The 17,892-nt window shown below is 40.0% G+C and overlaps 1 long non-coding RNA gene across 3 annotated transcripts in view; it reads left to right on the top strand.

The window, feature by feature from the left end:
* LOC308178744 overlaps positions 1-16,210 on the top strand; it is a 36,321-nt gene extending 20,111 nt beyond the window's left edge. Inside the window, exons 2-4 of one of the 3 annotated variants that reach the window (XR_013939940.1) lie at positions 4,590-4,724; positions 5,700-5,775; positions 7,930-7,981. This is a non-coding gene — a long non-coding RNA (uncharacterized lncRNA). Of the gene's footprint in view, positions 1-4,589 lie in introns of all 3 variants that reach the window. The other 2 variants (XR_013939939.1, XR_013939941.1) reach the window with 2 other exon arrangements.
* Positions 16,211-17,892: the final 1,682 nt, after the last annotated feature.

Below are 17,892 nucleotides of genomic sequence, written 5' to 3'. Positions count from 1 at the left end.
CTCTTTCACTTGAATGATTATCTTATTAATTCAAAGACCATGTAAATGATCTCTACTATGTATTATACCTTATGAAATGCTCTTTTATTTTGGTTCTGTTAAAAGCTTTGCCTTATTTTATGATCATTTTTATTCTGTGATTTTTGTTTCTTTTTTATTGGTCCTTATTAAAATGACCTACTTGGGAAAAAGAAGAAGCTATTGTCCTTTCTTTAGTCATTTATTCTAATTGCTCTTTGTGTGTGAATATGGCTTGTTTTTGCACATATGGTTCCATCTTTTTATTTGTTGGAAGGCTCTTTGGCTGCTCTCTTCTTGAAGAAGCAAGATGTTTGGCAGCGATGTTCATCGGAGCCACTCACACTCAGGCAGGCAGAACAGATAATGCCTTAGCCAAGGCCAGAGGCTCAACAGGATTGTCAAGGGCAGCACTTACACAATGAACCATCTTTCTCTTCAGCTCAGCAAGTATCTCCACACCTTTGTAACTCATTGCCCAAGCAGGTCTCCCTCTGTCAGGGCACACCATGATTGCAAAGCAGTGGCTACTCGTCATCTGGAGCCACGATAGCTCAGGGCATGTGTCTGCTGAGACACTGCATGCTCAGCTCCCAGCAAGGAGCAAGCAGCAGCAGATTTTTTTTTTTTTTTAAAGTTGATTCAGGATCCTCTCTCTCATTAATTCTATAGGATATAGGGTCAGGACACTCAGAGGTACCTGGGCTTTGGTACCCCAGGAGAGTACCAATGGGTTGTAGCTCGAGACTTTTACGTACAGTATAGACTTTAGGCCCCTTCTCTGAAGGTACTGGGTTTAGCATTGTCACAGATATACTGGGGATCTGATCCAGTCTATTTTTTTCTTCCTAAGGTGTGTGTGCTGTTGGGGCGGGAGCTGGGTAACTGCTAACACAGTGGAAGTGCATTTGTTCATACATGTGAATGATTATTCATAGAATATTTTTGCTTCGTTGGCCAGCTCTGTCAAGTATCCACCCACCTACAATAAGCAAACATAGAAATAACACAAAAATAAAGACTTGAATACTTAACACACTGAGGGCTTGAATCAGATCTTCTTTAATAACGTTCCCTTCAAAGTCAGCTAGTAACATCACAGGGCTGGATCTGATGCCAATGCAGTATAAAAGGTTTTTTTTTTTTTTTAAATACAGGGTATGATAATCACAAGAGATATAAAAAAGAAAATGCAATACACAGCAATCTATGTTTAAAAAAATGATTATCATTGGTTTTCTCTCATTTCCCTAGGATATTTGAAGGCACATGCATTTGGATAGATGAGTAAGAGGCTTTCCTAAAGGAGCAGTTCTGACCTTATCTTTTCAGAAATTCGATGGCAAAAATTATATTTTCTTCCTACTGCCATTTGGGAAAAAGAAAACCTTCACCTTGTATCCTACTTCATGATCTACTTGCTCTTATGCCTTTTAACTATCAATCTTCATTTACTTTGCTGTACAGAAAAATTAACCTTCTAGGAGGGTACTTTTTAAAAAGTGCAGCATAATTCCTCAGTACTATCAACACTTGCTGAACCTCCACTGGTTATATTGGGTTGAAAATGCTGTTAGCGTCTGTACTTCATCTTCATATCAATGAGAGCCTGATGATCAATTTATTTTCTTGTCAAATACATTCTTTAATGGGTTGCATTTTGTGTGGTTGACTATTCTGATAAAATCAATTTAATTAACTATCAAGATCTGACAGAACACATTCAGGAAACGTCATTCATTTCAAAAGAATAATAATTTCAATCAAAGACAAGTTGCCAGCCATTCTAATGAGGTATCTCAACATTAGCAGGATTTCATGCTAATGATCAAAATGAAGTATTTCAGGGTTTCTAACAAATTACGATTATAAACCAGATAGTGCATTAATACCAGGGTACACTGTCACTATTTATTCACCAAGCCATCAGTGTTTGAAACAAATTCTTATGAGCATCTGCATGTGTAAGTTGGTTGGGAAAAGAGGGAAACAAATTATCCTCCACTCAGCTTGTCATTCAGAAGCTTGGAGTTGTACCGTTCGCTTACCACAGGGAGCTATGCAATACTCTTAAAGCACATTTCATACTTGGTGGGGTGCAGGTTCCCTGTGACCAAATAAGCAGTGGTGTGTGCAGCTTACTATAGTTTACATTGCTGTACTGTGCTATCACTCCATATTATTATAGTGGGAGGCTGAATATCAGCAGGTTCTATTACAATACTGGATGATTAAAGTACTTCTTGACTTTCCACAAGATTTTAAATTCAGGATGAAGGAGGGGGAAGCATAGTGTGTGAGAGAAACACAGAAAGAAAGGGAGAGGATTATGCTTCAGCAGCCTTCGTGATAAAAGAGTAGTAATTAGTTTCAGTAAAATCCCATAATAGTTCTTTTGCACTTTGCAGGGAACCAAGTGGCAGACAGATAAAACAAATTACTTTACTCAGGGCAATTAGCGAACTATTACAAGGTTCTGCCTATGTTTCCCCATGACTGCAAAGATCATGCCCTATTTTTCCAAGAACTTTATGTTCCTGAAAATCTCATCCATTTTAAACCTATCATTGTGCGTATAACACAGCCACTACGTCTCCCTGAACACAGCCCACATTGTAGTAGAGGACCCAAGAGATAATGAGTTCTGTGATCATGCTGAGGGGAGGGGGAAGTTTTAACATTTGCTGCTTACTCATCTGAAATAAGCCTCAGTGTTACCATTGTGCACACGACTCTCTGACGCACAGTACAATGAAAAAAACTGAGTTTTTTAGTCCTGCACATAGGTTATGCACCAGCATTGAAACTGTGCACTGCTGATTTAAGTGTTCAGACTTCCATGGCTGATTCCTAATAGTGACCTCATTGGAAAAAAAAGAGGATTTCTAGGCAAAGGAGTAAAAAGATTTCAGACTAATCAGAAATGGCTATGAAAATGAGTTTTCAACTTTTTTTTTTTTTTTAAAATTTGTATTTCAAGAAGGCACCTGTCTTTCCTGAGAAATTACAGATTGTCTTCATGTAAGAGTACATCAGCCACTAAACAAACTAATAGAAAAATACCTGAACATATTTGGTACAGAAAAATTACAGGTTTGAAATAGCTCTTTTGAAGAAAACCTCTTAGTGTGCAGTCAGCGTTGTTTAACAGTTAAGTTTTAATGAAAATTATATGAAATATGAAGGTAATCAAATTTACAAATGGGAAGTTTAATTTTTTATTTATTTTTTTATTTTTGACAGAAAGCCCTTCCCATTGCATTGAGACCAGGAGACTCACACTGTTATAACATGTCTGTGAGAGTGTAGGAAGTTGTATTAGATTCTTTGGCAAGACTTTGACCAAGATCATCAGCTCTATAGACATACGCTGCTTGGCCATGATTTCAGTGAAGAATATGAGTTTCACACCCAGTCCTGCAAGACCTTGAACTCCATTCCAAAGCCATTGACCACTAAGTATTAATAGCGAAAAGCATTTTCCATTATAACTAGGTTTGCTAGAATTCAACATCCCTTTTTACTGACAATTGATGGTTAAAATCAAAGCTTATTTTTGGTTGCGGAGGTTTGTTGCAGGTTATAATTTCTAGTCAGTTTCAGCCTCCTTGTTACTTTCACTTCTGGACCTCCACTCCTCCTCCACAATTTCTGGTCTGGTCAGCCAGCTGTTTTAGACCAGAAATTATAGCCTGTGCAGCTGGGGTGAAGCCTAGTGCTGGCATCTCAAAGAAGAAAATACTCACTGAATACTCATGAAATACTCAAACTTATCAGCAGCAGTCAGAAGAACTGAATTGTTTTAGTTGTGATCTCTTCCCATCACTCACCTTATCTTTCCACCAGTGATTAATGTTGGTGAGAACAGAAAATAACATGGTGTAGATTTCTTGAAATGTGAGAAGTTAGTGTGGGCTAAAGGCATGTTCATGAGCTTGACAGAATGGTAACAACACTCGGTCTGCTTGGATCAGGGGGGAACTCACGGCTGGGCCTGGGACCGCAGGTAATAACTCTAGCAAATAGACTTACAAGAAGAAATAGCTTGTCTTTGGAAATCATGTTGGAAGGACTTGGAAATCTTTACATTATCAAAACCAATTTAGTTGTTAAGAGTACAGTTTTGGTGTTATCCTGTTGGTGAAACGTTGATCAAGAATTGAACAGAAAATATGCTTAAAGGAAATGTTTGTGCTATAATCATCCCTTTAACTTTTGTCGTTCATTTAAGCAGAATTTATTATTAACTTTATGGAGTAATGTTTTTACAGCAATATCATTTATTGCACACTTACAAAAAAAGAAGAGGCAGCACTCACATAGATTACTATGTTAATATTTCCTCATAAAGTTGCTTATTAATTGCCATATTTACCATGGAACAATATATGCTATTTCACAGCAATTTTTACATGCTTAGTCTTCTGATGCTACTGTTGTCAAACTTTAGTATTATTGTTGCTTTACCTATTCTGTTAAGGACAAAGCCTGAATTCATGGTGGTCCTTGAGAACTTTTGTCACATTGGGTCCAGCAAAACTCTGATGCTTCTTATTTGCCTTTATCCATAGCAAAGTAAATCTGCTTCACAGAAGTGGTACTTACGCTCTAAGTCCTGGTATTACAGGCTGGGGGGAATCATGAAGGGAACAGAAGATAAGAGCAGCAGCAGAATATCCTGTGCTAAACCCAAAACCTTTGGAACTGTAAGTGTCCATACCCTGATTTTCTTAGAGAAATACAATACTCTCTCCTCAGCTTCCATGTAAAATATAAATGCCATTAAAACCAACTTAAGCTAGCTCTTTACAGTCTATGCACACAAAAATTGTGCTTTGGATTTCCGTGGAGGTGTTGCTTCAATAAGTACTTTAAGATCACAGCCTCCACAAACCTCTTTCTTACAAGGTCAGGAAATCCTGCATGGTTGCATCTGGTAGTTCCCTCAAAGCTCTGTTGTTTCCTCCCTCAGGAGCATGCCAAGTGGTGGAGAGCTGAAGGCATGTATTATTACACATATACGCATATTACGCATATGTGTTATTATGCATACCTCTAGCCTCGGTCTGAGTATGGAGTTACCATCCTCATACTGTATGCAGGGAAAAGGCAGCAATGAGGGCTTTAAATTGTTTCTAAATGCCTTCTGGGGAGGAGAAAGGGAAAGGAACATTACAGAACACATGACCATTCTTAAATCAAATTTGGATCTTTGCTTTACACCTCTGACCATATCAAAGCTTTTGTAATTGGAAGTGTGTACCTAGAAAGAACTTGGGTTCCCGAACAGCCTAGCTGAAATAAAAGTGAGTGCAAATGATTTATCTTTGATGCAGGAAAGCACTTGGGTTTTAACTGTGTAACATAGCCAAAACTACTCTGGACTGAAATGTACTCAGATGACAAGGCAGACCTCATAGATGCTTGAGAGGCTGTGGTAATCTTACCAAAATGATTCTGGTGAGGTATTTGTAAAGTCACCATTTTCCAAGCAATATTTTTAATGTGAAAACAATGTAAATATAAATTGAGGTAAAGCAAAGTGTTACTTCACCAATAGCATTGAAGCTACATGTTTTATGGGACAGCTGATCACTTACAGCTTTAAATGGATATGTGAATTTGTTGGTGTGAATAATAAAGGAGCCTGTTTGAAAAACAGTTCATTTGATTTTTCTCAGCGATGACACCTTTATGGCCTATTGATCAACCTGCTCTGCCACATGGAAGACGGAAGTATAAATGTGCTGACACATGGTAAGTTTATGTTTGCTTAAAATGCAGTAACAAAGAGTGTTAATTTTGCCTTTTTATTCCTGAACACTAGCCATCTAATTTTCTGCATTATTTTTGATATAAATGTTCAGATATGCATCTGGTGAAATTCAACAAAATAACAAAAATTCCTTTAATTCTGTGCAATTTCTGGCCAACCTGGCAGTCAATACCACTAAATCATACACATCTTTCTGCCTCAGGACAGAAGGTAGAGCAAGGCTATCTAAACACTTCTGGTACTTATTCAATATCAAAAAAGGAGTTTTTGACAGAGAAAAAGAAGAGCACCTGTGGCTTGAGAATAACAATAGAGACTTGCATGCTTAACAGACCTCACATGTGCAACAAGGAGCTCCTACAAACATCATCTCAACACCTGAACCCTGTGTCTCAACTTCAGATAAGATCTTCCACTAGTAACAGTAATGCTCTATTCCTGTGCACCATTTACCCTTTAAGGTTCAACTCCAAAGAGATGACTCTGCAAAAATGGTCTCTGGGGCATTCCGTGATAATTCTCAGCAATGAGAAACCTAATCTGCTAAATTTCTAGATAAAACCTTTTTTTTTCTATTAGCCAGCCCTGCACAGCTAGGTTGGGAAGATGAAAGTCAAGATGTCTTCTTTCATATTCACAGTTTACTAACAATAAAGCACTTATCTTGGCCTTAGCAATTCTGTTGGTGGTGTGCAAGACGGATTATAAAGCACATCACTACTCTGTAATGTAATGGACTCTGCAGTGCTAACAAGAAGGAGTAAAGGTAATACAAGTGTATTTCAGCCCGTAAAGCAAACAGACAGTATTACTGAATACACACACGGAGCAGATGGCTATAATGAGACATAAAGTTTGCACAGACACTCTCGGTGCAAATCCCCCCAACATTTTGGTCCTGATTTCCCATCATATCATATCGAAACTGCATTTGCTCACACAAATCAGGCTGTGGCATCCCCACAGATGCTCAAGCTGAGCGTGCAGGAACATTTTCCATTAAATCATTGTTTTGTAAAGGAAAACAAAATATTAAATGAAAGGATACATACCGTGATAGTGAATGCATAGCTCAAAAATTTATTATTGTTTAAAAAAATAGATGTCCCAAAGCTGAAATATATTAGATGAAAAAGATGAAGTATTTCTGTTGGATGCACTGCCCTAGGTCCTTATGGGATTTAATTTTGCTTCATCATGTACTCTTTTATTCCACAGTGCATTTACACTCCCTGTTAAACTACATCTCTCATGCAGACCAGGAGCTCTCCTGGGACACACCGTGCAACATAAAAGAGATAGTCTGGCTAGAAAACCAGGCATGAAGATGAAAATGGAAATGGGAGATGTTTGAATCAAAGTTACAGTGAGGCATTGCAGCTGCATTTCCAAATTGTATTATTTCAGCTTTGATCAGATTTTTTTTTCCCCTAGGATAGATAGGTTGCACATTTTCAGGCTTAGTTTTAAGAGGAAAGGAAGTCTATAGACAGGTGACAACGAAAAATTGCTTCCTCTAATTTTTTTTGGAGGATAAGAATGGGAAAAGAAAATGCCTTCCAAGGAACTCCATCTAAGAGAGCAGATGCACCCTATGGAGACTTAAGCCCATCCATGGTGATGTGAAGAAGCAGGAAATTACATATAACAGAAAGTTTCAAATTTTTAAATAGGTTTTGTCTGGTTGTAAAACAACATAAGGTTTGTACCTCTTAAAGCTTTTTAATTATTAAATAGTCCTGAAGGCACCTGGAAATTAAAGGATAATTGGAAGAAATAATAACATGATGAGGAAATTGGGGATGCGGAGCATTAAACTATCCTTCAAAGTGTCAGTAATTAGAATTAATTAAGATTCATGACTAGCATTGGGAGACTTTGTGGAAGAAGGGTGATGCTATAGGGAAATATGAGGGGTTATATGATTTTTTTCCTCACTGGCCATTTGACTATTACTAGAGAAACTTTGAAAAGTGTTTTTTTTTTTTTTTTTTTTTTTTTATGGGTTGTTTTGCTGACGGATTTCTAGGATTTTGTTTTGGCAATAAAATCAATTGTTCTCTAAATGGTAGGAAGACTTTAAATTCTAATACAAGGACAAATGAATAGCTAACATTACTTTCTAATGCTTTCAGTGTCCAGAAGACTGCTCCCCTGCATGTTTACATTGCACGGAAGGAAGAATAGGTAACTCTATCAGTAGCACTTAATTTTGCAAATATCCATATTTACTTGCTGTTTAGAAGCAAATGTTTCCTGTGTATTATATGGTCAGTTTAGCAAGGATGTGTGAAAATTGGACCTCCAATCTTTTCTTGCAGTAACATGTTTATAGAGAAACTTCAGAGTTTCTTCATGAAACCAGAGAGTGAGACAATGATTTTATTGTTATATTCAAGGAGGTATGATTCTTGCATGATCAAGTATCCTTACATGTCCTTTCATCAAAAATGAATTCTATATTAGCTCATCCTCTGTCAAGTTATATTTATGGAGAAACTTAATATTCACTCAGTGTTTTGCTCCCTTTGATGTCAAGTGAATAAACACATGAGGAGGAAGGTGTTAAAAGCATATTTTATGTGTGTACCAAACCACAATTATACTTGAAATTTAATTTTTGGAAATAGTGTTACTTTTTTAAACTTGTGACTTCTGTCCTCTTTTTGGTGACACCATTTGTGCTTTATAGCTAGGCACACAAATGAATGCTTGCTGAACCTGGGAGCTCAGCTGCCATTTTAATCATCCCTACCCAGAATTCAGAGCATCAAAGATGCTCCATTGCTGCCACAGCCAGAAAGTACCTGTTTTCCTTACATTTTTCTTGCATTATTCCACCCACCCAACCCGTTTGCAGCAAGTGGCTAATCAGTTATGCTTGAAACACAGGGAAGGCACAAGTGTCTTCCACTCTGCTCACAGTGCCTGCCTTTCCCAAGGCATCATGCGGTAGCTAAGCTCATGGAGCACCGACAAGGGATACAAATGGCTTCCCCTGTGTTTGCGTTTGCATTGCCTATCCCTCAGGCACTGATTCAGCAGCAGCGTGACGGCCCTTTCTGGTGGTGTGGAAGTGGATCAGTCTTCACAGTTGAAGCTAATCCTATTTTTGTTGCTTATTTCATAAGTCATAAACCCCAAGTCAAGTCCTGGGTATGAAAAAGTTCTCAGCAATGTTGTGGGAGAGGAGTTGGATGCCTACCAGCTGTATAGAAAACGCTGGCATGCTTTCTGGTGTTAAAAGGATGCAGCTCTCCTTCCTCAGCAAGAGTAAGCTTCACAGGACTAAAGGTCCACTTACCCTCTTTTTCTGGAGGAATCACTAATTAATTCCTATATGAAAAGTGGAAGATTTTTTTTTTTTTTTTTTTTTTTTTTTTACAGAAATGAATAAGTAATCCTCCTTCTAAAAAATCCTCTAAAGTAATGGTGAGTAGGGTACTTTCTGGCACATGGCATCTGAATCTGCTCATCTGGAGGCATGAGGTGACTCCAGGTCTCCCATGCAGTGGAGTAACCAGTGTCAGATATGGGATTGGAGAGTTCAGTAATTTTTTCTTGGGCAGTGTCTTGAGACAGAGGAATAAACTGTTCTTGCTCTTTTGTAAGACTCTCTCCCCATCACCCCCACCTCTGTAGGGCCTTTCCTCCCATGTCACCTAAGTTCCTGCATGAGGCACAGTGCCATCTCATCACTGTGACGCTGTGACACTGGAGGGAGAGGAACTGACTGGACAAGGAAGTGAAGGAACGAGCAGGGCTGTGCCTCACTGATTTTGCTTGGGGTAGCACTTGGATTAAGATGCAGACATCAACTGCTGGATAACATGCAAGCAGATCCTGGCAAAGATTTGCTAGTCTGGTAGCATCAGTACAGGTGAGGGCTCCACTGCTGAGCTGAGGAGCCTTACTCCTGCTTGTGGTTCCTCTTCCAGAGTGAAGGAGTAAGCAGCTGACCTGGTGGCAGGTCCTGAGCATCTCCAGTCTCCCTGCTGTGAAACCAAGAAGCCAGTCCTAGGGAGGCATAACATTTTTTGGTCTTCAGATGACATACAGGGCTCTGTGAGACCAACATAGACAGCTGCTAGACAGCCACAGACCCCGTGTATTTACCCTGTAAATCTTTGGGCAGACCCACTCAGGCTAGCTCTGTTTGGTCAGGTTGGCTCCAGTACTGAGTGTGTAACCAAGACCAGGTGCCCTACCTGTCTACTCTGTCTACTTGCAGGCTCTGCCCCAGCCGCCAGCTGGGCTCCCTGTGTAGCGAGGCTTTCCTCCATGGAGCAGCCCAAGAGACTGTGCTAGCCCTAACTGACTGGAGTTACTGTGGGTGGGGGGTGGCACTGGACCTAAAATAGAACAGAAGGAAGCATTAGACCCCTAACTCTGAGGCCAATCAAGCCAGAGTTGTCTCAGGGCTCACTCTGGAACATTTGGTTTAAACCCAGACAGTTTGAATTTTGAAATACTTTTTTGACAAAACCTTGGTAGAAAAAAAATCAGACTAGCTCTGTTCATACTTCTAGAGAAAACATTATCTGTCACAGATAATGGAATAGGTAGATAATTCTTTGCACATCACTCAAGTATGTTGTGTAGTATATAAAGCAAATAGGTGCCCAAGTACAAGGTTAATCTCTTTACGAGTTTTTTCTCCTTGGTTTTTCATAGCTCTTGTGATCACTGGCAAAACATTCAGCTTCTACTGTAAAATATATATCAGACAACCCAAATCCATTTTTTTTAATGTTTGTTTGTAGTTATGGGAACATTTTTTTCTTGGGATTTAAAAGGTGTCAAGTTTAATGTAAGTCCATATATATGTGTACACATATGAGTGTGCAAAAGCTAGTGTGAGTGAGGGAGACTCAAAGAAGTATAATAGAGATTACATGGCACTGTAGTTTGTGGCATCTAGCTTACAGCACAGGAGTACAAAAATTAGATTGTCAATGAACAGACAAAATATGGAAATTTTTATTTTCTCTCTCAGAAAAGTGTTCTAAGTAACCTTATCTAAATCTACAGTATACAGTATATCTGTTACACATCAGTGCTTTAGAGAGAAGAAATATTTTCCCTGAATCTTCAGAACATTGCAATTCTACTTATTAACAACTTTTGTCAAAAAAAAAACCAAACCACCATATATATGTATATTTTTCCCTAGAATAAAGGCAGAAGTTTTGACTATTAATGGAAAATTATAACTAATTTTTGCAGTACTTCTTCACAGCCTCCTTTTTTCCAGTGTGTAGATTTTGAATAAATTTGCACATTTTAGGTCTCTGAAAAATTGATTTTAAAAAAGATGCATGCAATTGCTTAGAATATCTTTGTGTGGAATTAGCCCTTGATAACTAAAGCAACGTCGTCTTAAGATAATGACATTTACTGTGTGCTGGTAAGTGTAAGGCAGAAATGTGCTGCAGAATGTCTGTGGAAGGGGAGATTTTTGTTAAGTTGGTATTCATTCTTCAGTACTAATGACCATGCATTCAGCTTAAAGAAAACGCACACCCAAAAAATCACGAAGGTTGCATTGCAAGCTCACACACAAACCAGGCCGCAAAAATCAGCCTTCTTAACCTTCTTCCCTTGTGTCAGGTTTCCTGGTGAGGTGCTTTTCAGGTACAAGCCTCGGGCTTTGATGCCAATCCCGTAAGCACCAAGCAGGCGAGAAACAGCCCTTGGCCCCGCACCACAGGCCCCCGCCCCGGCCCCGGCCCCGGCCCCGCAGCGCCCCCGGTGCCGGCGGAGCCTCCGGCAGCAGGCCCGGTCCTGGAGGCCTGCAGAGGGCGAGCCTGCCCGCCAATACAGCCCGGATCCCTGCCTGGCTGCTTCGGGAAACCGTTTCTTAATTACTTGCGTTAAATAATGAAATATTTGCCGTCGAGACGGCATTCAGAATACCAAAAGAGGGAAATCTGTAGACGGCTTAGTACCCGGACTATGAATTAGTATTCTGGGTAGCACAGGCCGTCATAAAATTACACTATCTGCTTATGTAGGAACCAAGAAGTGCATTTATTATTTATGTGGTTCCAGGATCCCGTTTACTTGATAAATTATAGATACACACCATAAAACTGTTTACCATTCTCAGCTCTGTCAATTTGCATGCCTACAGCTTAAATATATTCTAGATTAATTAATTCTTAAATGTATGTATGCAAGTTTATTTATTTATTTTACAGTTTATTTTCTTCATATTTGGCGTCTGCTGGTCCCTGCACACATTGCGCGTAGAGAATGAGGCTGGAAGAACAACCCAGAAGTCCCATACAGGAATATTACTTAGTTGGTCAGGGATTTTAAAATGATGGATACATACTTGTTTTATAAGGTACGACAGACTCTGGGGTACAGGGAAATGGCTTCCTATGCACAGCAAATGTATAATGTCACTTTTTGTTTAATGCATGGATGTAATTTGCACAGTTACAAGAACTCCGGTGTAGATCACAGTTTTGCTTTTTGAGCAAACCCAGTCTTTCTGAAGTGGTTTCTCAATTTGCACTCATGAATGTGGGTGTGAGCACAGCTGTGCTCTGCCTGGCCTCTCAGAGGTACGATCCCATGGACTCCACATTTCCTGGATGGTTTTCAGGGGGACTGAGGTCACAGGCACCTTAGACAATGGGTGTCTCCGGTATCGTAAGTTGGAAAGGGAGATTAAAGCTGTGCAGGCTCCTGTCTGAGTCCTGTCTCATTGCAGCTTTTATAAAAAGGTATGGTAAAGAGTGTAGAGTGTGTACTAGTCATGGTGCAGGGTTGTCGTATAGCTATTTTCCAACCTACACATGAGCAAAATGACTTACATTAATTTTTACTTTAGACTGAAAAAAATCCTGGATGAAATCGGATGGTTTTGTGAACAGAATGTGGTTCGGGTGTGTGGTTTTGCACCCTGAGGATCCTCAGTGGTGCTGGCACTGCAGCACAGCACCCAGCCCCACAGCAGGCAGGGGGCTGGGGGACAAGAGAGAGTGGGGACTTGCAGCTGTCATGCAGCTTCTTTCCCTCAGTGACACAGAGGCACTGTGCAGTTAGAAAGATAAATATTTGTGTTTTGAGGGTCAGCTATGCCTGCGGTGGATAAAGGGCTCAATAAATCCTCGTCTGTCCAATGAAGAAAACAGTGTTTCATGCTGCTGTTGCATCAATAACATTTGCCAGGTCCACCTGGAGGTCAATGGTATGCAGCTGTGCCCTCCAGTCTCTCGCTTTGAGCTGGATTTTTTGCCTTTTCTCTTTTCTACAAATGCTGATTTTCCCGTGTGCGTAGGATGAATATTAACTGGCAGCTGGAAAGCCGCTCCTTGTTCACCTAAGCTGCTGCCCTGGATCCTATATTACTAATGTGCTGTAGGGTTAATACATATAAACAGAAAAGAGGCAACATGTTTTAAAAACCAGCAGCTCTCTCGGAAAGGCTGGGATAAATGCCTCTTCTTGTAGTGCATAGATTTGGGCAAACTATTAAGCTGTGTTCTTTGTGCATTAAAATATGCCAATATATATTTTGTAAATATATTTTGTCACCTGCTGTTATTTGATATTTGCTTGGTAATGCAATGGATCTCCTTATATACAACAGGGTAGTGACTTCAGAAGACATTTTGAGTCTAAAGAGCAATATGTCTAGAGTAAATAACATTTCGTATTCCAGGAACTGTTTATTCTGAGTAACAGGAATATTTCTGAATTATTATCCTGACATGATGCTCTTTGTCATCCGTTCCCTTTTCTGTCATCTCCCTCTGTTAAACCCTGTTGGATTGTCCAGCAATGATGAGCCTTTTCCAGTAATAAGAAATATAAATCCGTATTACCATTATATGTGCCCATATTCTGTAGGAATCCTCTGTAGTTCCTGGCCTCTGTAGGGCAGCAATGTGTTACATACTGAACGTCACTTTTTGTCCATTACTTTTTGGTTTTCTTCTATAAGAAAGCAATGGATTTGCTTTCTGAGGCAGCTGACCCTTTATAAACTAGCCACTCAGGTCAGTAGTGACTTCAGGTGTCTTTTGGTGCCTCTAAACAATTTTACCACAAGGTCTGGATTCCTTCAATTTCTGAGCTGACAGAGAGAGAGAGACAGAGAGACAGAGAGACAGAGACCTCCATATCACATTAATTAAAACTTTAACATAGATTTGTTTTAATCTCATTTTCACCTCTCTCTGTGAGCTTCCCAATGCTGTCAGCTCTCCCAACAGATCTCGTTACCCTGGAGGTTTTATAAAGCTAGTCACAGGATTCATTTGATTTTGTGAGAAATCTGACTTGTACCAAAACAAAATCTACAGTAATAGTAACAATAATTATAAGGAAGAGGAAAAAAGAATTTGTGGTCTCTGTAACTCAGCACAAAACCCCAGACATCAAATGAACAAATAGAATGAAAGGACAAATGATAATAATAAAAAATCATTTTATTTTTTCCACCTGTGTGATTATAAACAAAAAGAATATTTATCTCTTTTTAGTCTTGACACGTTTTTCGAATGTTTCAGATTGCTAAAATTACATCCCAAGTTCCTTGAAAGTTTATTTAATTAACACTTCTATACACTGATGATGCATTTTAAAAGGTAACACACAATTTCAGCCAGCTAAGAAAAAGACAGAAGTGAATCCTGGATCCAATGCTGTGTGGAGGTACCTCTAGGACATCTAAACTCTAGGCAAGAGGAATAAAAAACAGTTTCAAAACTGCCATTGAATTGTGACTCAACTGGACATCTGAATGATGCTTCAAGTGCATCTTCATTTACTTACTTGGGGAAGGTGTCATTTATGATATGAGTTCACACACACACACACTGGGTCTACACATCAGACAGCCTGATATATATTGAATTCAATGGGCATTGGAAGAGATAACTTGAGAAACTTGGCATAAACTTGATGACTGGAGTGGTTTAAAAATTCTAACTCTTCAGAAGAATTAAGCTGAGCTCCTTATTTGTTAGGCATCTGCTTAGATCATGCTAAGGAGGGCCTTACGATATCCTAAGTATAAGGATACACTAAGGGTATCCTTAACACCTAGATACCCACGGATTTATTTTATAAAACTTGTGATTCCCAACAGCTGATACTCAGTGTACTCTGGGGTTGTGACATCTCCTGTGTAGTACAGCGGGGGAACTCTGCCTAGGCTGTGCTCACTTACTTAAGAGACGTTCTTCTTGCCCCTACACTTAGGCATAGGTATGGTGCTGACTATCACCTTATTGTCACTGCTACCTTTTTTCCAAATTCTGGCATAAGTTCAAAGGACAAAAGAGTTCAAAGATATCAGGCCCTCTAAAAGCTAAGCAGATTGGAGTGTGAGTGGAACAGTAACTAAATACATACACAGGCACTTCAGTATGAGTAACCTGCTTTGGAGTGACCTGCTTTTGAGCACCGGCAGTTCCTACTGAATTCAGTGTGACTAATCTTAGGAAGGTAGGTTAAACATTCCTAAGAAAAGCAAAACCCCATTCTGCTAAAACATAGGTTTCTAAAGCACCGTCCAGTGCATTTTAGATTTCGCTCAAGCGTTGGAAGCTTTGGGTACAAGACACTGAGGTGATGACCTCATTGCTGCACAGTCATCCTTGTTAGCTCTTCATCACTGCCCTGAACTGCTATTTCCCTTAAGTATATTGGATTCTTCCCCCCCCCCTTGGTACATTTCCTTCAGAGTTGTTTTCCCCTCATATTGAGAGCACTGTTTGTAGCATTCACCCTTTTCAAATGTTGAGAGGTGCTGGAGCATCCTTCCTTAAAGTCCCTGGCTTGAATTGCTAGGAAAGTGTATTTAACATAGCTCATCCAGAAAGACTGGTTAAGTAAGTAATTTGTATGCCTGCTTTAGACCACTGCATTTCATTTATTAGAAATGTGGTTCTGTTGAATAAAAACGGGGGCCTTCTTTTCCCTTTTCTTTTTCTCTGTAAATGTACAGCTTGCAGGAAGAATATGATGGCTTTTTAATGTGATATGTTCTTGCTGTCGTTGTTTGGATAACTAATGTCACACTAGGGTGAAAGAAAGGGCCCAGAGTTTGGCTGCTTTCAAATCCTGCTTAGAATTGACAAACACAACAAAGCGTTGCACATTCACAACATGAAAAAAAGGAAATAATAAATAAAACCAATGAAAATGATTAATGCTCTTCACTTAGAGTTAACAATGACTTCTCCACAGTACAAGAGCTAGAAAGACACACCTCGTAACAGACACAAATGTGTACTGAGTGCATGGAGGGGGGTGAAAGCACCTAGAATCCCATATGGCACTGAGATTTGCAGCTCCTTTAGCCAGAGCTGCAAAAACTACAGCACTTGGAGCTCGCGCTGTTCAGAGAAACATGGTTTCTGCCAGCATCAGCATTTTCCACTGCCAAAAGGTCACAGGTTCGAAACTTAAAAAAATGCCATTTGGCTCTCAGACACTTAGGGCTCTCACTCTGCTCAGCTATAACATGCCCATGCAGTCAAAAAGAGGTGCAGAAGTTCTGCATGGTAAAATAGCGACCAGCAGTGCCTGGCAGTGTCTTTACAAGCCGTGCTGTGCAGGACTGTTGGGTTTCAAATGCTGCTGAATGTTATGGTGACCCTTGCAAAACGGCCTGAAATTTACATTGATCAAGGGTGGCATTTTAGGAACAATGAACTCTTTCAGCCTGGAAGTAATTACTAGAGATGCAATACCCATGAAAATCATTCTGCTGTTTCAGGCCTCAGCGAACAATTGGGTCTCAAACCCAGAGCAGTACATAACACTCCCTTCCTATCCAAAATCCTCTCCATCATTTCTCTTGCCCTTCTCCCATCCCACAAACCTGATACAGGCGTTGCTGTTGCAAAACATTATACTGCAGTGTGTACTTGAGCTGGAGCTGCAAGAGAGAAAACACTTTAAAGTGCCCTGCAAAAGCGATCAAATGATCTCGTCTCAGGACCATGAAAGATTTCAAGGTCTGTTAAGAGAGCTGACCGTGAACTAGCCTCTGAAGAGCTAGATTTTTGAATACATCACAAAAGGAATAAACCTTTGTGATTTGTTTTCACAGCCCTCTGCCACTGCCTTGTATACAGGGGAGTAGTCTTGCACCAACATGAGCGGTTCCCTCCCAAAGATCTTACAGGACTCAGCTTTCTGATCCATGAAATCCATGACGCCCTGTAGAAAAATTGCTGGAGTTGACTTATTGTGGCTGAACATATGTCCACATCTTAAGAGAAGGTTCAGCGTTGAGGGAACTTCCAGGGTGAGATGTGGCGGATATGCAAGAAATTTGTTCCATGACAGTCCCTTTGGCAACATAACCTGCAACCTTAGGTATTGGTAACACCAGGGGAGCTTGGAGTCCTGACTCTGAGATAAAACATGGAGGGTGGCGCAGAGTGCAGACACCACGGTCAGGCTCTGTGCTATCACTGTAAGGATGGGGAACTGGATGGTACTATGGAACTGATAGACTGCATGGCCAGTCCTGAGTCTAACTGATAACCAAATCACGTCCTCTGGGTGAACTTTACTCATTATAATCTCATTATAATGCCCAAACACACCCCCATCCCAAACGCTACCTGCCTCCAAGGTGTGACCACCCCTCACTGAGCATATGCTCTGAATTTCTCTGAGCCTATACTTTTAAACCAAAGTGAGAAAAATTTATACCAATCACAACGAAGACACGTATGACAAAAGTCACTCAAGCTCCACTTAAAAGGTAGAAAATAGTATAAAAAAATGGCTCAAGAGGAAAATGTTGGGGAAGACATGATTGCAGTTGGAAAGTTGGAAAGACATTGCTGACTTTTGGGATCAGTTGATGGGCTGAACCTCTCTTCCACCCCATAGGGACACCCGTTAGGTGAGATTCAAACTCTCAGTTATAGCAAGTGCTTCCCCAGGGAACCTAACATCCTTTAGAGAGTTGTGCCATAAGTCAGCACATGTGTTTGTCATATTCTTGGTATTCGTATGTGCTTTGCAGACAGTGTATTTATCACTGGCAATCCAAAAGAACCTGTACTCCTGTTGCTTCAACAAACTACACCAGTCATTTACTAGATTGAAAGAGTATT

The sequence above is a fragment of the Anser brachyrhynchus genome, assembly GCF_964034855.1.
Source record: "Anser brachyrhynchus genome assembly, chromosome: 1".
Classification (NCBI taxonomy): Eukaryota; Metazoa; Chordata; class Aves; order Anseriformes; family Anatidae; genus Anser; species Anser brachyrhynchus.
This window is presented reverse-complemented; position numbering and strand designations above follow the sequence as displayed.